Source organism: Coffea arabica, chromosome 2c (genome assembly GCF_036785885.1).
Source record: "Coffea arabica cultivar ET-39 chromosome 2c, Coffea Arabica ET-39 HiFi, whole genome shotgun sequence".
NCBI lineage: Eukaryota > Viridiplantae > Streptophyta > Magnoliopsida > Gentianales > Rubiaceae > Coffea > Coffea arabica.
The window spans coordinates 48,704,571-48,728,011 of record NC_092312.1 but is presented as its reverse complement, the minus strand read 5'-3'; positions in this window follow the sequence as shown (position 1 = coordinate 48,728,011).

Here is a 23,441-nt window from a genome sequence, read left to right as displayed (position 1 = left end):
GTCAAACCACCAAAACAAAAACAAACATCCTAACTGTTCAACTATTACAAGCCAAACTAACTATACTAGTATACGAGCCAAAAGTCCCCGCGTCGGCCCCTGCTAAGGAAAACAAAAGGAATGGGGTAAGCTATATGCTTAGTAAGTAAACAGGGGCGAAAGCATAAATTTCACGTAACAGTTACACAATAAGAGTAAAGCAAAAGAAAAAAAGTAACATCACATAATAAGGATACAGGTGGCTCCAAAGCCAACTCATGTGCCATGCGTGATCTCCTGCCGACACTCCGTCGACTGCAAATAATAGTCCGTAGAACTTCACTTGTACACCCACCGACACCTTATCACCCTCACTGGCCAGTCACCTCACAAACTTGCCCGGGCGAACGAAATCACAAACTTGAGCTTGAGTCACAAGCTCGGGTCACAAACTTGGTCACCTTCTCGGTGAACCGGATTCACAAAATTGGTTCATAAAATGAACCTACAAACTTGGTGACCTCAGACTAAGTTGGACTGCCTTCGACCAAGCCCTAACCGGCTCGAATAGTCCAACCAGGTCAAGAGTTCGCCCCAAACTCACAAACTTCACAAAATTATTCAAAATCACAAACTTTGCAAACTTCACAAACTTTATTCGAAAGTCGCCCCGAGCCACAAGCTCAAGGGTTTTGGTTCCAAAAGGTTCATATACATATGCCAAGTACAATTATACATTCAAATTAGGGTTTAGGTCGAGTGCGATAAAGTACACCCTCGCCTAAGTGCCCTTTTCACATATCTCAAACACATAGCAAAGAAAACACACCAAACTGGCCTGAATACTTACACAAAGTACAAAAGTAGTACAAACGTGAAAATCACTTCGTGCGTGTTCGCTAGTAGGGCCCACCAGCTCCGCCTAGCTCACCACGATCTGAAATAGAAGATTGCATCACATGATGTCATAAACGGCCACTAACGTGCCCAAAACAAATAAAACAGCAACATCGGCACACGCAAGTACGGAAAGGGCACACGCACGCTTGCGGAAACGGCAAACGGCAGATTTGATACTCATTTCTAGTTCACCCATAAGTTGAGCTACGACTATCGGATTAAGGCGGATGAGATGCCAAATCGAAGCTTAAAGGATGAACAACAACTGTTATGAAGACATCCAGAACTGAAACTGGAGGCTTTAGTCCCAAATGAACCAAACACAATCACTTACGAAATCTGGCCAATGCACAAATGGTCAGTTTTGAGTACAAACTGTTTTCTATGCTACACATGGTCAAAAGAGCTGAAAATTGGCAGTTAGATAGTTCATTCCAAATGGAACAACTTTCATGAAGGTCGGCAATCCAAATTCGGAACGGAAATTGGTCATCAGGACCAAAACAGATTTCTGGTCATTTTCACGGGCAGGCCTTGTTTGCTCGGCTATATCTCAGGTTTTATAAATCCGATTCATGAAATTCCAAGGGCGTTAGAAAACTCTGATATAGGGCTATAAGTTTAGTGTTTTGGTCGGAAGCCCAAACAGCTTGTAACTCAGTCAAATGTGAAGCCAAAGTTCCAGCCATAAACTTTCCAAAAACGTACTAGAATCACAAACCGTATTTGACCTCAATATGCGGTAATGGCACCAAATTCACTACGGTTATCGGATGGGGGTGTAAGACCCACCGTTTCGAAGCTATTAAACAGGGCTACAACAATGTAGAAGGTCACCCAATCCAAATCCTAGCACAACTAGGTCAAATATGCAAAATACAAATCCAGAATTACCAAAACAGGTTTGCAAAACCAATAAAACTGTAATCGGTATAACTCAGTCTATATAAGTCCAAATTCTGAAATTCCAAAGGCATATGTTAGCTAAGACATCCAGCTACATTTCATCAGAAGACACCAACTTCAAAATCCCAACCAATTCCAGTCAAAATAGCCAAATACAAACGCAGTTTTCGCATTCTGGCCAAAGCAGAACAGCTACAGTAATTTCGACATAACTCACACTACACTAATCCAAATGACCTGAAATTTTACAGGCACCTCAAACACATCAATACCTACAACTTTCATGTTTTGAGAAAAGTCCAATTCGGCCTCTAACCCTATGATCTAAAACCGGACAGAATTGGGGGTTCATGAACCCTAACTTTCCATTTTTCCATCCAAATCCAAAATTGATTGCATTTATCAACAATTCACACTCACTAGAGTCATTTTCCACCATTACAATTCATCATACAAGTCCCCAACATCAAAATCATATTAAACCAGAAAATTCCTCAAAAATAGAAAAACTTCACCAAATCATTTCAAACCAAGATAAAAACCAGAAATTTCAGCACTTTAATCACTACTAAGCATAACTTAAGCATCATTAGGTGTAGGAGGAAGTTTGAGCATCACTTACCAAGAAAACAAGAGAGAGGAAGTAGTAGGACACCTTAGCTCTCCAAGAAAGCTTCACCAAATCACTCACTATCACTAACTAAAGGGATTTTATGGAGTAATTGCAAGATCAAATGGTTGGATGGTTCACCTTGAGCAAGATTGGAGCTAAAACTTGAAGAGTTTCTTGCTTCCTTTTGGAGAGAGAGGGCCGGCCATATGAGGAGAAGAAATGGTGATTTTTGAGCAATTTTTTCAAGATATTTACTCAATTTGGTCAAAAGTCAAAAGTGTGAATAGTTGCCAACAAAGTCTAACCAATGGTTGTGTGACACTTGTCACTCCATTAATGCAATCTTATCACTTCTTTTTCTCTCTCACATCAATCATTTCACATACTCTACTTATCTCTTAACACCCGATAAATTTTACACGGTATCCGGAATTTAACCTAATTGGCCGAATTTTTCCGAACTTTTCGCACTAGTGGGTCCCACGTCCGATATACGTTCTTAATTTCTCAAAAACTAACTAATACTAGAAAAATCATCTAAAAACTCTAGTTACTCAATAAAAATTATCTGGGGAATTTTCTAATAAAGAAAATGTAGGAAAACGGGTTTTCAATCTTAACCGGAACTGAGGGTTTAAATCTTAATCCCTACTTAGGGTTTTCGAAATACTCCCAAAACCAAACGTTACCGCCCAATTAATGAATATATCAACGTAGAACGAACTGGGGCCTCACAAAAATGATTGGATCCTACCTTACCTTGTGCACTACCCCTTTGGATGGTACAAAATGTAAACGTGCAAGTCTCTTTGGATTAAGTATCCGAGACACAAGGTGGCTTATTCCTAACACGGGATCCCCTAAATGGCATTCCCTTTCTAGGGTATAATGCATGATGCCATTTATTAAAGCAATGAAAATATGCAACAAATATGGCCTAAAGGGCATAAATAATGCATCGAGGGGAAGAGGTCTAAAATGAAATGTACTTATTAAAAATTAAGCATAATGACTGAAATTTAAACATGTGAGCTATCTAGTGGGTAGGTCACTAAAAGAGTGCCAAAGAGGCTTCTTATTACTAAGGCATATGAATGCAAGACAAGAAAACAATGAAATGGTTAGCACAATTGATAGTACACATAACACATTGGGAGCAAATAAGAAAGGAAATACAATAAAACAAGTAAAAGGGGTGGAACCCCTTCCCTCGTGCCTAATGTGCTTAAAAGAGGGTAAGGCCGACTCTACCCTAGGCGAGTCTAACATGGATGCATGAGGCTGGGGCTCACTAATGCAACTAGACTCGATAAGGCTTCGGCTCCCAAGCCTTCAGACCTAAAGGCAAAGGGTCATCACTCCCAAGGCCTTCGATCGGTGGCTCGAGTGATCCCTTAGGTAGCGCTATGGGCGCAGGGCACACCATCCGCCTACCCAAGGCAATCGATCCTAATCCTACAAGGCGGTGTGGGATAGCGCCCACGAAAATAAAACAAAATGGGATAACAGTAAATAAACGTGCACGTATGAAGCGTTCCCTATTTTGAGGGAAGGGGTTGAGAACCACACAAGGCTCTAAAGGTGACACCCCCCCCAAATGCAATGCAAGCGCGAGATAAACATACATCCAATCAACCAATCATACATTCATGAACGAGGGAGTAGTTGGATATGCGTGAAAATGCAAAAAATCCTAATAAAAGGAAAAATGCAATCCTAAACACCCAAATGTGATATATGACAAGATTAAAAGAAGAAAAAGATTGATTAAATCAAATTTGCTCGGACTCTCGAATGTCCCCAGTGGAGTCGCCAACTGTCGCGCCCCATTTTTGATAAGAAAAATAAATGGTTTGAAAAAATGTATTTTGATTCAATTTTTAATTGGAAAATGATTTTTGTGAGTTGAAAAAGATATGGGTCTAATATGGGACTTGAAAAAGCGACGATTTGACCCAAAAAAAATAGTTTTTAAAAGGGTTTTTGAATGAGAAATTGGAGTCGCCACTTGGTAATGATTAAGGTGTACCAAGTTACCTAAAAAATAAATTTTAAAAGACAAAGTAGTAAAACCCTTTTAAAAACGACTCCTAGTCTACGTAAGCCAAAGAAAAAGGTTCGGGAGTCACGTTTGACAAAGGGGAAGGCAAGGATAGAATCCAAGGCACCCCTTCGACCTAGCCAAGGCTAGTTGCGTGATTTAATCAAAATTTTTCTTATTTTAACCAAAGAATTTATTACATTTGGATGCACTACATGAATGCAAAAGGAAAGAAAAAAATGCAAACCTAAATTCTAAAATGTCTCTTGTGAGGTTTTTGATCCCAACCACATGAATTGTGGCGGCCAATAAAGGAAAACCTTATAGAGGTCGATTAATGCAAATGATGGCTAAAGTGCAAGTGTGCAAGTGTATAAAAAGGTGCACGTGTGAAATTGTATGAAAAGTCCAAGTGTTTGTGTGCAAATGTATGGAAAGGTGCATGTGTGAATTTGTATGAAAAATCCAAGTGTTTGTGTGCAAGTGTATAAAATATAGTGATAAGTGCATATAGGTGTAATTAAGTGCAATTTTGTGAAGTAGAAATCAAAATGAATAATAAGGAAAGGAAAAGTGATGAGAAAATGCGAATTGAAAAAAAATGAGTAAGTGATAAATGAGAATGAATGAACCTAAAGGAATGCATCAGGTCGGGTGTGGGAATGACTCCTAACTTTTTCGACTTCGATTTTCCCTTTGATTAGAAGGCAAAACTAGCGTGCTAAGGCTATCGAGTAGCCACACTCGCTCGTTTCCCTTATCGGAAGGGGACACTCAAGCAAAATGAACCCTATAGCTAGTATGGGATGCAAAACCTAAAATGAGAGGAAAAGGGGTTTGAGGAGCATGCCAAATGATAAAACTAAGGAAAATTGCATGATATGTAGTGAACATGCAAATTATGCACGAATGAAAAGAAAGGAAAAAAGCCTATTGGGTCTAGCGTTGGACTAGCCCATTCTATGAATTCCGACTAGCGTTGGACTAGTGGAAACGATAAAAGAAGCCACAACTAGCGTTGGACTAGTGTGGTGACGTACATTCATCCATTCCATGCATCCACACTATGGAAAGCAAGTAGACATACCAGATACTCATAAACACGTAGCACGTAACATTTAGCATGCCCGACTAGATGTAAGGCCCTAATAAAGCAAGTAACAAGTAACACATAGGCATGCAACCAAGCTAATGAACTTATTACATTCACTAACTAAAACAAAAGGGGAAGGGGAAAATGGACCAAATTGCTCGCCACAGCCCTATCTATTACAAGCCAAGAGGTGTACACATACCCCATTAAAAGAATAATTTAATGAAAACAAAAAGTAAATGATATAAGTAAAAGGAATAAAAAAAAAACTAGGAAAGCAAAGTAGACATGCAATGCACTTAGCACGTTGGGTCACATAGGAAAGACACAAAGAGGGATAAAAGAAATTATACCTCCCTTGAATTGGGGCTCCAATGGAGTAAAACCACTTATTTACCCTCCAAAATAATAAACGAGTCAAGGCATCACTTTTTTTAACAAATAATCATAAAAAATAAAATGGTAAACTTGAAATTGAATCAATTGAATCATGTAAGCAACTCACATTCAAGAAGTCAAAAGAAGAAAGGACTTGATTGCACAAATTGACAAAATTTTTGGGGTCACAATTAAAGAGAAATAAAGTTTAGGGACCCAATGACAATTAAATTAAGGACCTAATCGAAAGAAACTGAAAGTTTTGAGGGCCACAATAGAATTAAAGGAAAATACAGGGACTGATCTGCAAAATAGTTTTCTGGTTTCTTAATGGATCAAACCATTGGGCCATTTGCTTATTCGTTTGGGCCAAAACTATCTTCAGCCCTTCAAAGAAAATCCAAGAAAAACAGATGGGCTGGCCTGTTTTTTTTATCAAGTAAAAGCCAACAAAATGCATGGGCTTCAAATCTCTAGCCCAAATTACTAACCCAGGAGATAAACAAAACAAAACCCAATCCAAACAAACAAATCACCATCAAGACCCAATCAAAATAAACCTAATCCAATTCCCAACTAATTTTTGTTAAACCCATCAGAATAATAAGATAACTAAAAAAACATACCTAATCATATCATAATCTCAGAATTAATCTACCCAACAACTCACTGAAAATACAAAAGGCAAACTGAAACTTAGAAGGGCCAAAACAACTTGATATTTTTTAGTTTTTGGGCCACAATGCAATTAGATAGAAATTGAGGGGTTAAATTGCAAATCTTTTGGAGAACCCAAGCAAGCTTTCGAAGAGCAGGTTTCTTCCTCATTTAGACAAAAACTTCTGCAACTCGCAATTCACAAACCCAACTCACAAACACAATCAAATCTAGTTTGAAATTGAGCAAACAAAGCTACTTCCTAAACCTTTACTTTGCAACATGCAACCTCTAAATTTAAACCCAAAAAAAATCAGACAAAAGGGCATGTGAACATCAAAACAACATTCTGCAATTTTCCAGCTACAAGCCGAAAATGGTGATCATGCAAAGTAATGAAAATGAGTATGTAGTGATCTGTCCACCCAAACTCATGTGAATTCCAAATCCTCAACTTTATCATAATTCAAGCATGGTTGTCTATCATTATTAATCCCAACAGAGAGTATCCCGATAAGAAAACAAGAAGAACAGAAGATGCAAAACACCGATTCATCAGAATTTTCTCAAACGCAAAAATTGAACTTGCTCACTTATCCAGTTCCTTCACACGCGAAAATGCAGACCAGTTATCTTTTAATTAGAACACTCAGTTGGGCATTTCATCTAACAGGTTGTAGGCATCAAAATCTTACCAGATTTCTGCTCAAATTGAAGCATAACTAACCCAGAAATTTGTCAAAAACCAAGGAAATTCAGTCCAATCAAACACGCAAGGCACACTAATTCTAAAATCAATGAACGATCAACACGAAAAATGGAAATTACGAAATCACAGAAAACTCATTTTTTTGCAACATGGTAAAAGATTTGTGAAATCTGCCTTAGGCCACTTTGCAAACCAACTCTTCATAGCCTATAGTAATTTTATACCAGCTATCCTGATCACACGGCAAGAAAATCAAGTATTTGGAGCAATTATGAATTTTAACCCAAGATGACTAACAAATCATGCGGCAGTTTCCTTTCTACCATTTCAGCATGCATGTGATAGAATTTATAAACCTCAATAGAGCATGTAAATACATCAACTAATGCCCCACGGCTCAAACCGAATTACTTAGGACCAAACACACAAAATCATAATACCAAAACCAGAGTTCCAGTAGCTGCCTTTCAAATCCACAGCCGAAACAATTTACTCGTCTAAAATCAGAAGCAAACATTGACTAAAGTACCAAATCGATGAACCAAGCCTCTAAAAGAGATCATATATGACAGAGGCGACATGAGGCAATCTTATTGACATCAGAAAACAATACTTCAGCAAGCCCAAAGGGAAAACAAAAGAATTGTCGCAACAAGCCCAACTCACTGACTTATCTGATTTCTTCATACGTAAAAAAAAATGCCACAAAACCATTTTTAACAAGAATTTTCGGCTAGACATTTCATCGAGCAGATTAAGGGCATTAAAAAGTTCAACAAATTTTCGCTCAATTGGGGTTGTAATCAGCCCCAAAATTGTCAGCAAACCAAGGAAATTCAATTCAATCAATATATAAGACAGGCATGTCCAAAAATTGCGGATAATCGCTGGAAAATTGTGGTAAACAAATCTGCTTTGAGTTTTAAGAGTCTGAGCATGAAATTTGAAGGAAAGGGATAGCTTACCTTATCCTCTCGGTGACAGTTCGTCGGTGATGGCAGTAGATTCCGGCAAGCTCCAACCTTTTCCAGCCGCTCCTTTGCTCTTCTCCCTCTAGCTTTCGTTTTGCTCGTCGCCTAGCCTGCCGCCTGGTTCCTCTCCGTTTCCATTTTACTTGGCCGTAGCTCTCTTACGCTTTCCCCAGTTTTCCCTGCTCCTTTCCTCCTCCGTTTTTGCATTCAGCCGAAACCTTTTCCACTTTTCTTTTGATTTCCTCAGTTTTCCCTTCTTTTCTGATTTCTTTTCAGTTCCCAGCCTCCGTAGCTCTCCCTGTTTTTTTAGTTTTCTGTTCAAACCCTGCCCCCGTAGCTCTCTCTATTTTCAGCCTTGTCTTCCGATCTCTCTCTCCCTCTCGTTTTTCTTTTCTTTTGTTGCCTTCTCAAACTTATCCTCCCCCTGTCGTCTGTCGCTCAAATCCCCCCCTCTTGCGGCTGCTCTTTTTTTCCTTTTTATCCTCCTCCCGAATGGCTAAACCCTCCAAAAACCTGATATCAAAGGCCCTCAGCAAATCTCATCTCACCGCATTTCCTCGATCATCCGATCATCTTCAACTTCCAGCTTTGACAGATGAGGGCCAAGTGGAGCGATCAAACGGAGTAAAATAAATGAAGGGAAAAACCGGCAAATGAGCTAAGCAACAATTTTTGTATCTGCGTTTTGCCGAAAAGAAACAATGAGGAAAGGTTATAATCCTAGGCTTCTCAAGGTCCATAAGCCTGTCTCTCTTTTTTTTCATTTTTTAACACGTAATGAAATATTTTTAAAAGAAACGCTGCAAAAATTGAATTTAAAAGAAATAAACACATTTTAGTGAACAATTTTCTTTTTTTTTTTATTATTTTTCAACAAAACATTGAATTTAAATCAAAACAACTAAAGCATATTTTTTTGAAAGCTTTTTTTTTTTTTCTTCTTTTTTTCCGAGAAATTCTACGCTAAAAACTTAAAAATAAAAATAAAACTATAAACTAAAAACTAAAAATCGAATAAAACTAACACGACAAAAAAAAAAGCTAAAAATAAACGGTAAATGAAATTACACCAAAATTTGGTGTCTACAACTTTTATCATCACTTGCACACATGCACTTCATATTATCATTTCACATACCGTACCTTGCCCACTCACGTGCACATTTTCATTTACATATTTATTGTCTTTTATTACTTTTTCAAACTCATGTCCTCACATTACATACATGCATTCCATTCATTTGCATCCCACTCGCATTATTCGTGACTTCTTCAAAGGATCGTTATTGGGCTTCACAATTAATGTGATTGGCGTCACTCAACCTTTGAAGAGAAATTTCCCCCAATACCCCTAGGTCTAGGGTTTGCATTCATGTAGTGCATCTAAATGTAATAAATTCTTTGGTTAAAACAAGAAAATCTTTGATTAAATCATGCAACTAGCCTTGGCTAGGTCAAAGGGGTGCCTTGGATTTTATCCTTGCCTTCCCCTTTGTCAAATGTGACTCCCGAACCTTTTTCTTTGGTTTACGTGGACTAGGAGTCGTTTAAAAGGGGTTTCTTACTACTTTTTCCTATTTTTTCTTTAAAAATTTATTTTTTGGTGACTTGGTACACCTTAACTCATTACCAAGTGGCGACTCCGATTTTTTATTTCAAAAACCCTTTTTAAACTATAATTTTGGGTCAAATCGTCGCATTCTCAAACCCCCATTTAGACCCATTTTTCTTTTAAATCACAATTCATTTTCCAATCACAAATTGAATCAAAAAATACATTTTTTAAACCATTTATTTATTTATTCAAAAATGGGACGCGACAGTTGGCGACTCCACTGGGGACATTCGAGAGTCCGAGCAAATTTGATTTAATCAACCTTTTTCTTCTTTTAACCTTTTCATATATCACATTTGGGTGTTTTAGGGTTGCATTTTTCCTTTTTTAGGATTTTGCATTTCACACATCTCAAACTACTCTCTCGCTCACGAATGTATGATTGGTTGATTGGATGTATGTTTACTTGTTTATCTCGCGCTTGCATTGCATTTGGGTGGGGGACATCACCTTAGAGCCTCGCGTTGGTTCTCGATCCCTCCCCTCCAAACGAGCACTAGCATACGTGCATACGCTTTATTTTTTTATCCCTTCATTTATTTTTCTTTTAGTGGCTTGTCACGCCACTCCACCCTACTAGGATTAGGCGACCCACTTGGACATGTGATCACGACACGATGTGTGTGTAGCATGATCCAATGGGTCACTCAATCTTCCGCTTTAAGCTATGGTTTGATAGCCTTTAGCTTTTAGTCGAAGGTTGAGGATTTTGATAGATTCACTCAAACACGTAGCCGTGACACGATGTGTGCGTAGCGGTGTTTGGGGAATCGCTCGAGCCACCGACAAAGAACCTTGGGATTGATGACCCTTGGTTTCCAAGTCTGAAGGCTCGGGGACCTATTGAGCTTATCAAGTCTAGATGCATTAGCGAACCCCAACCTCATGTATCCATATTAGAATTGCCTAGGGTAGAGTCGACCTTACCCTAAATTAGGAAATACTATTCACGAGGGGAGGGGTCCCATCCCTTTTTCCTTATCTGTCTTTGTTGTTTTATTATCTAATTGTCCAAATGTGTTATGTGATTAAGTGTTGAACTCACGTTTCCTTGTCTTTTGTCTTTTGCATTCACAAACATTAAGAGATAAAAGGTCTGGCATGACCTTCTTTTAGGACCTACCCTTGTAGATAGGCTTTTGCACGTTTGACAATTGTGGTGTATTTTGTTTATAATGCCATATCATTTTGGGCCTACCCTGGCGTATAAAGGGCTCCTTAGGGTACGTTTTCTTTAAGTCGCATGTTTTATTTTAATAATGGCATCATGCATAAACCCTAGAAGGGAATGCCATTTAGGGGATCCCGTGTTAGGGATAAGCCACCTTGTGTCTCGGATACTTAATCCAGCGAGACTTGCACGTTTACATTTTGTACCATCCAAAGGGGGAGTGCACAAGGTAAGGTAGGATCCGATCATTTTCATAAAGCGATCTTAGGAATATGAGCGTCTAATGATCACTTTTTTGGCCATTTTATCAAACTTGGTAAAAATCCCTTGCGTAAAGAACATTAATTTGAAGAAATTCACAACTAATTCCTCCTATTGAGACGATAAATAAATTGAGGCCAAAACTTGATTTTAGAAGGCTCATAGACTAATGTATCGCAATAAATTTTTGAAACTACAAGTGGATGGTTTGATGTTTTTCCATTCAATCCATTGGACCATTTCAATTCATCAATTTCATTCAGTCTATTTTATCAATTTACCCTTTTAGGGTCATTTGGTCAATTTTTGAGTAAATCATCAATTCATTTGACCAATTTACCCTTTTTAGGGTCATCCGATCGATTTTTGAATAAATCTTCATTTCATTTGGCCAATTCACTCATTTTTAGGGCGATCTGGTCAATTTTGAATAAATTCTCGATTTCATTCAATTCATTTTGACCAATTTCATTTTGAATAAAATTCTCAATGTCATTCGATCAAGTTTCTTTTTTAGGATGATTCGGTCAATTTTGAGTAAGTTATTAAATTTCACTCAATTCATTTGACCTGTTTCCCTTTTTAGGGTAATCCGGTCGATTTTTAATAAATTGTCAATTTCATTTGACCAATTAGGATTTCAATGTCGAATTTCAAATTGGGAAACCTCGTCGATTTTGAGAAAACCATCCATTGCATCCAGCCATTTGATCAGTTGGGTTTTGACCCGTGTTTCACAAAGAAAATTTTTGTCAACGAATTCCAATCTCTCCGATAGGAAGTTCGTCAAGGTCAAACCCGTGTGTTTTTGCGAATTCTTGTATCGATCAAAAGTGATCAATCCATTCGCACGTTGTCCTCATTTTGACAAATGTCCAAATTTTTCAAATCATTTTTCACTCAATCAATTGATCGGATTCGTCAGGTATGGTATAGTGCCTACCCTGGCGGATCGCATTTTTCATGCTAGGCCTACCCTTGGCATAAAAAGGGTCCCCCCATAGGACATGCATACCGATTTTATATTCTTTTTTACTAACTCAGGGTATTTTTCTTTTGTTTCCCCCCTCCCTTGCATTCATAAAAATGTTTCAATGAGGCGAAAATATTCTTCTATCTGATAATTTTGATCCAATAAAATTTAAAGATTACAAGTATTACTTGATTATTGGGCAGACATTGCCACGAAAACATAAATGATCTATCTGAAAGCTCTATGCTAAAGCCTCTGAGGGATTTTGTAATTATTTTCCAAAGGGAAATTCTGTTTATTTGATTTGTTAATACATTTTGTTCCAAAAGAAAAGGAGACAAAAAGTGTATATGCGGAACTTTTGACAAATTTCTCTTTTCTCATTTGTATCATAATTGAATGAGGAATTTTGTTTCAAACTTTTTCAGCAATAAAATTTTTGGACAATTATTGTTTTGTGTATATTTATGTACATTTCATTCTTTATTCTTACTCATTGGAGATTTCATGATGAATTTTGAGAAATAAGACCCAATTTGAGATTTTTCAACCTCCAGCCTGAAAATTCACAAGTGTAAGCTTTCTAAAATCCTTACACTCGATTGGTGATCCAACCTGTACAATAAAAGTGCTCAAAAATAAAAGAGGCCACTCAAAAGATCCAATGAAATATCTTTTCTCCTTCATTTAACCCCAAAATAAAATCAGTCACATTGATTGATAAATTGTAAATTAGGACAATCTTCGCTTGGAAAAATTCCCATTGGTTTAACCAGATTCAATTCACATCTAAGTGAAAGCAAAAATGTGCATTATTCTTGTTTGTTTTGAAAATTTGGAATGATACTTTGAGCATTCGTTTCTCTACCTATACACATTTTATCATTTGCTCTCCCATTTGAGCCATCGAAAGAATAATTTCGTCTCAAATAAAGGCCTTAATGATCTCTACCCTACATTGGAAAAATTTTCAAAAGGGAATGGGTTCTCAATGAGCATTGCATTACTTTGATTGTCATGAAGCGTAAGAATGATATTTTGGCCATCATTTCTACAACCTAAACACTGCTTATCCCTTGCATCCTCATTTGAGCTAAAATTGGTGGTTCTTTTCGAGTGCACATATGATCGCACCCTACTTTGAGGAAAGAGATTGGGAAATTTTGAAAAAAATAATAAAAAAAATAATAAAAAAAGAGGAAAGGGAACCGCGAATTGGGAAAATTTGATTCTACTTGGGTTCCAATTTTCGAAAAAAAAAGAGAGAGACAAAGAGAAAAGAAAGAAAAGAAAGAAAAGGAAGAGTTTTTTTCGCGTGGATCGCCTATGTTTCACAAATATGGATGAACAAGGGTCTTCCTTAGTCAGTTAATTCAGATACATGCAAAAAAATTTTCGCATTAACGAAAGTTTCCTTTCAGAGTTTGTAAGGGACGGAACAAAGGTCAGGCTCTCTTCTTTTCCAATCAAACATTCTATCCCTAGTTATCCCTTTTGAGCCTTCAGAATAAAATACTTCGTTTGGCAAGCCCTGAGAATCGCAAACCCCACACTGGGGCAAGTTTGAGTCGAAAAGGAAAATTTCAAGAAGTGAAAAATGACAATGCAACAAAATCAAAAGGAAAAGAGAAAAGAGAACCTCAGTTCAAAAATAAACTGGGGCAGATTTTGTGAAAGTTCAAAAATGGCAGAAAGCCGAAAAATCAAAAAAAGAAGAAAGAAAATGAAAGAGAAAAAGCCTCAATTGAGCATAAACTGGGGCAAAGTTTTGATTTACCCTAAAATAGGGTTGGCACAACAATGCGATCTCGGATTCTTCAAACCGCTTTTGAAATCTGCCTTCAAGCCTTAAATTTTCTAAACACCCCACCAGACCCCATTACAAAAGCCGAAAGTCCTGACTTCTGTTCTTTGCAATAGCCCTGTCAAGAAAATTTCTGATGCGTGAAAATTTTAGCTGTATTTCTGAATTGCTTGGGTATGGGGTTGACGCTACTCACCATGGAAAACCCACCAGATCAAAGAAAAGAAAATGGAAAAGCAAAAATGAAATACAAAAGATTCGATGGTGAAGTCCCTATTGAGTGATCAAACAAAGTTCAGAATCTTCGAGTTCAAAATAGGGGCAATTTTGGAAAAATGCGATCTGTGGTGCAATGTCCTTGAAAGTCTTATTTTTAACTATCGTTTTCAAGCCACATTACAAGCTAATAAAGTCCATCGTTGACTTATTCCTTCATGACAATCCAAAGTGAGGATCATGCTCATAAGAAATTCATCAAATCATTTGTGATCATAAGGGTATAACCCGTTTCCACATGTTTAGCTATCACTTCTGTCCATACGTTGCATGCCTAGAAAGCTTGTATGCTGACTAAGTTTTCTTGAAAAACAAGGGTGACAAACTTTCTGCTTTCACTAAGATGTGATGTTAAATCGATTATAGTTTTGAGCACCAAAATAAAACAAATCTTGACTTCTCATTTCCCTTAACCCCCTCAAAAATCAGAAATAAGATCACTGGATTGCTCCTGAAAAATGAGCCAATAAGGATTGGTGACCCATCACCCAAAGCATTGATGCTAAAGTGGGGAAGAAATCTTTCGTAATTTGGCATTATTTTGAGAAATTCATCATGAAATTTGCTATATGAGTTTAAGCAAGACATTTCAATTTCCTTCACATGCTATGTTAGGAAAAGCAATTGCTTACTTTGTTCAAATAAATGGAGAGTCATTCAAAACAAATTTTTTGCAATTAAATAGGCCCACATTGGGGCAAATTTTCATGTGAGAGATTTTGCAAAATAGCCCACACTGGGGCAAAATTTTTTGTAATACATTTGAGGATGTCAAAACCAATCACGTTGCTCTTTTCAAATAAGAAATTTGAATGCATGTCATACTTTGGCAAGCCCCCTGTGCAGGTATTCATAGTTGAAATCAAAGAAAGAGCATCTGGTGATGTGGAAGGCCGATGCCGAAAAAAGAGAAGAAAGAAGGGAAAAGGGCCCTACACTTGGGGCAAATTATTTTTGAAAAGATTCTCTCAAAAAAAATCAAAAAAAAAAATCAAAAAAAATCAAAAAAATAAAAAGAAATCAGAAAATTTCAAAAGTCAAAAATCAAGTTCAAATTCTTGTTTCTTGGAAAATCAAATTTAATTGCTTGTTTCTTGGCAAATTAAATTCAATTTCTTGACCAATTGGATGGCAAGACTGGGTTTTATCCCACTGACCATTCGCAAGTTCACGTTGGGCCTGAGTTTCGTGCCGCCAACGTTCACAAGATCAAGTTGGGCCTGGATTTTGTGCCGCCAACATTCATAATATCACGTTGGGCCTGGATTTAATGCTGCCAACATTCACAACATCACGTTGGGCCTGGATTTCGTGCCGCCAACATTTCAAATATCACGTTGGGCCTGGATTTAGTGCCGCCAACGTCCCAAATATCCCGTTGGGCCTGAGTTTCGTGCCGCCAACATTCCAAATATCCCGTTGGGCCTGGATTTCGTGCCGCCAACATTTCAAATATCAAGTTGGGCCTGGATTTTGTACCGCCAACATTTCAAACATCAAGTTGGGCTTGGATTTCGTGCCACCAACACCTCAAAAATCCCGTTGGGCCTAGACTTGGTGCCGCCAACTTCACAAAGTTCACGTTGGGCCTGGATTTTGTGCCGCCAACATTCACTATATCACGTTGGGCCTGGATTTGGTGCCGCCAACTTCACAAAGTTCACGTTGGGCCTGGATTTAGTGCCGCCAACATTCAACATCACGTTGGGTCTGGATTTCGTTCCGCCAACATTCCAAACATCACGTTGGGCCTGGATTTCGTGCCGCCAACTTCACAAGATCACGTTGGGCCTGGATTTCGTGCCGCCAACATTTCATTGGGCAGGCTCGGGTTTAATCCCACTGACCAATTCATCACACTGGAGCAAATTATTTCGACAAGTCTCTCTTAGTCAGGAAAAATAAAAAAAATCAAAAAATCAAAAAATAAAAAAAAATCAAAAAATCAAAAAATAAAAAAAAATCAAAAAAATCAAAAAATCAAAGTCAAAAATCAAATCAAGTTCATCACGGCAGGCTCGGGTTTGATCCCACTGTTCGATTGTCAAAGCATTTCATTTTCATTGCTATTGGAGTTGGGTTTGTCCCGCCAGTAAGCATTTCATTTTCATTGCTATTGGAGCTGGGTTTGTCTCGCCAGTAAGCATTTTATTTTCATTGGAGCTGGGTTTGTCCCGCCGGTGAGCTTTTTCATTTTCATAACCACTGGAGCTGAGGTTTGTCCCGCCAGTGAGCTTTTCATGATCATAGCCACTGGAGCGTGAGGTTTGTCCCGCCAATGAGCTTTTTCATTTTCATAGCCACTGGAGCTGAGGTTAGTCCCGCCAGTAAGCATTTCATTTTCATTGCTACTGGAGCTGGGTTTGTCCCGCCAGTGAGCATTTCATTTTCATTGCTATTGGAGCTGGGTTTGTCCCGCCAGTAAGCATTTCATTTTCATTGCTATTGGAGCTGGGTTTGTCCCGCCAGTAAGCATTTTATTTTCATTGCCACTGGAGCGTGAGGTTAGTCCCGCCAGTGAGCATTTCTTTTCGTTAGCCACTAGCCGTGGGTCAGTCCCACTAGTGAGCACTTCCTTTGGTATCGTCACTAGCCGTGGGTCAGTCCCACTAGTGAGCATTTCATTTGCATCACTAACAAACATGGGTCAGTTCCATTAACACTTCATTTCACTTCTTTCATTTGTATCACTAACAAACATGGGTCAGTCCCATTAACACTTCATTTCACTTCTTTCATTTGTATCACCAATAAACATGGGTCAATCCCACCAACACTCCATCTCACTTCAATTCATCTGATTTTAATTTTTGTTCGGGTCAATCCCATTTAAATTTCTGTTCGGGTCAGTCCCATTTAAATTCTTTTTCGGGTCAGTCCCGTTTAAATTCTGTTCGTGTCAGTCCCGTTTAAATTCTGTTCGGGTCAGTCCCGTTTAAATTTCTGTTCGGGTCAGTCCCGTTTAAATTCTGTTCGGGTCAGTCCCGTTTAAATTTTTGTTCGGGTCAGTCCCGTTTACATTGCTGTTCGGGTCAATTCCGTCTAAATTCCTTTTCGGGTCAGTCCCGTTTAAATTTCTGTCTCGGGTCAGTCCCGATTTTAAAATTTCCTGTCAGGGGTCAGTCTCCATCGTTTGAGTAATTCGCAGCCGAATAACGCAGGTAAGTATTTGGTGTCTACTTCTTTGTCTCAAGTTTTTCCAAAACTCAGACAAAGAGGAGCAAACTGTAGACACCAGATTTTTGGTGTAATTTCATTTACTGTTTATTTTTAGTTTTTTATTTATCGTGTTAGTTTTATTCGATTGTTAGTTTTTAGTTTCTAGTTTTATTTTTATCTTTATTTTTAAGTTTTAGCATAGAATTTCTTGAAAAAAAAGAAAACAACGGCTGGAGTTTAGCTAAAAGGGAGCAGAACCAGAGTCCGGAGAAAAGGGGAGCAAACCGAGAGTGAAGGAGATGTGGAGGATAGCAAGAAACAACGGAAAGGAGGGAGGTTTCGTGAGCAAGAGTGAAAAGTGAGAGAGGCTTGGGGGCTGAGAAGAAAAACGTGAAAAGGAAACTAGAGGTGGCGGCTAGGCTTTGAACAAAAAAAAACGCAGCTTTTGAGAGAGAGGGAGATAGACTGAAAAATCTGGGCCGCGGTTGGAAAAGCTGGAAAGGAAAGGCCGAGAGAAAAGGACAAACATCTTCCAAGCTTGCGGGCCTTCATCTTCCTCAAGTCAAGATCTTCAAGGAAAAATGCAGTCTTGTCTACGCTGGATCATATGCGCTGATTTTCTTAGCTTATTGCAGCAGAGGTATAAATAACCTTTTTCTCCCTTCTTTTTCTTTGTTTTGCTGATGGTTGGCTGTATGTTTGGTGGTAATCATACGCATGTGTTGGCCGCAATTCATAGCACCAATCCGCGGCACAACAGTAGGCTGCGATAGCACAAAAAATGCAGCAGTTTTAAAGTTAGTAATTGTTGGATATTTTTGTCATTGTTTGCTGTCTCTGGTTCATTTGCTTGGTTTCTGGTTTATTTGGGTCAGATTTTAGCATGAATATGGATAATTTCTGATGTATTTTGAATCTGAAAGTTTGTTGGAAGCTCATGATATGACATTGTTGAATTTGCCAGGTCATTTAACATTGGTTCCCTTCAAAAGTGTAACGAAAAATCTGCCGCATTTTTATATTGTGTTTGATCCTTTTAGTTGAGTTTTTGCACTTCAGTTTTCATGTTTAATCTTGTGTTTGATAAAGAAATGGAAGGTCTAGTGTTGAGGTTGCTTTGGTTGCTTAAGTTTTAAATCATTAGAAAAGTTACATGAACCCAGAAAATTGCAGAAAATCTTGAAAGGTTTGCATACTTTGGATGAATGGAATTTATGTGATTCCTTTGTTTAAGTTCAAAGTTTGATGTCTGGATCAGTTTTTTAGTTATGTTTAGTGAAGAGGAACTTGCATACTTGTATTAAAAACAAAATAGGAAAATCAGAAAAGCTGCAGACGAAACCAATGAGGAAAATGGCATGTTCCGTTCCTGCTTTGAGATGTTTTTTGTTTGTTCGTAAGTCAAAAAGATTTTCTGGTTTTGTTGCTGAAGCTTTTAGTTTGTTTAAAGCCTGTGATTTGTGATTCAATTATGCATTTCTATCCTAAATTTTTTGCTTTCCATCCCTGCTGCATTTTTTCCATTCAATTGCATCATGAGACTGCTGATGGTTGTAATGTTTCCTGATGCATATAAGGGCCTGTGTCCTTTGATGCATTGTTGTTTCATTTCTTTTGCTGTTGAGCAACTCAGATTTTTAGCTTTGATTGGTAGCTTTTGCTCGTTTGGAATGGTTTTTCTTGTGGTTTCTGGAAGGGAAACCCAAGTTGCCGAGTATGTTCCAGATTTCTGCACTTTTTCTCCCTCTGAACTTTGTGTTTAAATGTAAGAGTTTTAAGGTTAAAGCTGGGAAAAACATTTGATGATCTTGCTTCTTTGATCTAAGTTTTAGTTTGTTAAGCCATTAGTAGAGTTGGTTTGGCAAACAATAAGCTTTGTGCATTTTTCTGGTATGAAATACATATGGTTTGAAGCTGCAAAAGTTGCGGCATAAATTGCAGAAAAGCTTCTACGTTTGTTTGCATGAATCGGCATGAAAATGACTTCCAAAAATTGCATTCCAACCCCTCAAATCCTCCTTTGTTCTACTTTGACCCAACTAATTGAATAATGTCTTCAATTAGGTCCTTGGCAGCTTCAATTTTTCAACTCAATCGCTTGTTTGTTTTCATTAATTGCCATGTTTTGTTTAGATTGTATTTAATGCATGAATTTGTGAATTTTGTGACCAAGTGAGCTTGTTTTTGCCTATTTTCTTTAATTTTCTAAATAAATTGGTACCTTGACCATCTCTTTTATTTTGGAGGATAAATAAGTGATTTCACTCCATTTAGCACTACAAAAGGGAGCGGTATAATTTCTTTTATCCCTTTTTGTCTCTCCTATGTGATCTAACGTGCTACGTGAAAATTGCATGTCTACTTGCTTCCCTTGTTTTTCTTTAATTCCTTTCATTTATTTCATTTACTTTTGCTTTTTATTTAAGTTATTCATTATGGGGTATGTGTACACCTTTTGGCTTGTAATAGTTAGGGATTTAATTATTTTATTCCTTTCCCCCCTTTTAGATTGTAGTAGGGTCTCCCTAATGTAATAGATAGGGCTTGGAGGAGCATTCAATGAAGACCTATCGAAGTCATGTGCCTAGCTAGCAAATGTAATAGTTAGGGCTTTAATTGTCTTATGTGTCTTGCATGCTTAGTTACTACGTGTTAATTTGCTTTGTTAGGGCCTTGCATCTAGTCGAGCATGCTAAATGTTATGTGCTATGTGTTTATAAGTGTTTGGCATGTCTACTCGCTTTCCATAGCCTGAATGAATGTGATGGATGAATGTACGTTTCCACTAGTCCAACGCTAGTCGGAATTCATAAAATGGGCTAGTCCAACGCTAGACCCTTAGGGATTTCCCCTCGTTAGTACATGTTTGCATGATTCATTACATGTCATGCATTCTTTTAGTTTTATCATTTTGCATGCCCCTCGAACCCCTTTCCTCTCATTTTAGGATTTTTGCACCTCACGCTAGTTATAGGGTACATTTGCTTGAGAGTCCCCTTAAATATGGGATATAGACGAGTGTGGCTTTTTCTAAGCCTTAGCACGCTTGTATTCCCTCTATAAAAGGGCAAATTGAGTCACGATTTAGGTCTCCCCGTACCCAATATGCATGAATTCCCTAGGCTCATGCATTTTTAAATCCACTCTACCATTTAATACCCTCATCACACTTTCATTTTTCCTCCCATTTTGCACACGTGCACTTTTATGTTTCTTCACTTGCACACGAACACTTTTATCATCACTTGCACGCATGCACTTCATATTATCATTTCACATACCGTACCTAGCCCACTCACGTGCACATTTTCATTTACATATTTATTGTCTTTTATTACTTTTTCAAACTCATGTCCTCACATTACATACATGCATTCCATTCATTTGCATCCCACTCGCATTATTCGTGACTTCTTCAAAGGATCGTTATTGGGTTTCACAATTAATGTGATTGGCATCACTCAACCTTTGAAGAGAAATTTCCCCCAATACCCCTAGGTCTAGGGTTTGCATTCATGTAGTGCATCTAAATGTAATAAATTCTTTGGTTAAAACAAGAAAATCTTTGATTAAATCATGCAACTAGCCTTGGCTAGGTCAAAGGGGTGCCTTGGATTTTATCCTTGCCTTCCCCTTTGTCAAATGTGACTCCCGAACCTTTTTCTTTGGTTTACGTGGACTAGGAGTCGTTTAAAAGGGGTTTCTTACTACTTTTTCCTATTTTTTCTTTAAAAATTCATTTTTTGGTGACTTGGTACACCTTAACTCATTACCAAGTGGCGACTCCGATTTTTTATTTCAAAAACCCTTTTTAAACTATAATTTTGGGTCAAATCGTAGCATTCTCAAACCCCCATTTAGACCCATTTTTCTTTTAAATCACAATTCATTTTCCAATCACAAATTGAATCAAAAAATACATTTTTTAAACCATTTATTTATTTATTCAAAAATGGGGCGCGACAAACAACAAGTTCATCCAATAGCCATTCAGCAAGCTCCAAGTAGTACTAGTACAAGTCAAGCTAGGGAAAAGTCCGGAAATGAAAGTTAAGCTCAAAACCAGGAAAACAGGTTTTGACATCATTTTACGGTAACGGCACCAAAGGCACTACGATTATCGGATGAAGGTGTAAGATCCACCGTTTCGAAGATAAGAGATAGGGGTACAATATTGCAGAAGGTCACTCAACCCAGTTCCGAGTGTAACAAGGTAAAAAATGCAATATACTACACCAGAATCAAAAACAGATTCACAGAACGCATTCTAGCGGAAACATCATAAATCAGTCTACCTAAGTCCAAATCCAGAAATTCCAAAACCAGCTGAAAGCTACGAAATAGGGCTACATTTCATCAGAAGACCTCAACAAAAATTTCGGAAGCATTCCTGACCAAAACAACCAATTACAGAAGCAATTCCCAAATTCGGGTAAAACCAGGACAGCAAGGGGAATTCCGTTTTTTCACAAGCTACGCTACTCCGATTGACCTGAAATTTTGTAGACATCTCTAAAATATCATTCCCTACAACTTTCGTGTTTTAACCCAAGGCCAAATCATGTATTTTCAGGATCCAAAATGGAAAAACTACACGAAAACAGAATTCTGGGCGCGAAACAGGTTTCATGGACAGTCAAGGGTATTTTGGTCATTTCACATGCTACAGTGGTCGGATCAAGCTGAAATTTTTCGGGCAACTAGTTTATACCCTTGGTTACAAATTTCATGTTTTGGCCAAAATCTAATTCGGTAAGGATCATGGTGAAAAGTCACGATCCGATTGGGTGAAAAGACAACCCTGTTCACTGAACTCCTACCTAAACCAGTCTGGGTATTTCCGTCTTATCTCAGGCTACTCAGCTCGGATTAGGCTGAACAGTTACAGGCATCTAGAAGACATCATTCTCTACAACTTTCATGTTTTGTGCTAAGGCCAATTCGGCCTCTAACTAGGTGCTACAGTGCCGAGCAGAATTGGAAACAAAATGAAACCCTAATCTGAAATTCATGCATTCAAGTGTTAATCCTCCATAAAATCACAACTTTAACCAATACAAACCATTAATTTGACATCATCAAGACCAAAGAAGGAATCCATTAGCTACTCACCTTGGAACCTCAAGAAAGGAAGCAACTTAGCACCACTTTCTTCCAAACCACTTCACAACCAACCTCACAACCACTAAACTAAGGGTTTTTATGGAGAAATTGGAAGTTTAAACGGTTGATTTGCTAGATCCAAGCAAGAAATTGAAGAAACAAGTTGAGAGTTTTCTTTCCTTTGCTTGTAGAGAGAGAGAGTCGGCCAAGCAAGGTAAAATGAAGAAAATTAGGTCAAAATTAGCTTTAAGAAGATATAAATATCTTGGTCAAAAGTCCAAGGGTGAATTGGATGGTGACACTTGTCACCTTTTGGTTTAAATCTTATCTTTTGTCTCTCCAATGATAATCCATATAAGTAACATCTAATTATCTCTTAGCACCTTGTAAAATAATATCATTTAATACAAAACTTCAACAAGTTATCAAAAATATATTGCATTTACCGCACTAGCGGGTCCCACGTTCAAAACGCACTTCAAAATTAACTTGGACTAACTTGTACTAGAAAAATGGTTGGAAAACTATATTCCCTTACAATAAATGTATAGGAAATTAATATATTGAAGAAAGGTACAAAATTATAGACAAGGAAACAAAATAATGTCTTGAAAATATAGAAAATTTTTCGGGTTTTCACACTCAATCTTTCGGGGCGTCACACTTGATATCTCTACTCCTAGTCTTAGGAGTTTCTTGAAAGGTCTTGGAAGTGGGCCTGGTTGCATCAACAAGCTTGTTAGGGATAAAATTGGAATTGCGGTTAGAGAAATTACTAGGTGTACAGCTAGAAGGGCTTGGTGTAGTCGCAATTCCAGTATCGTGTAAAGTT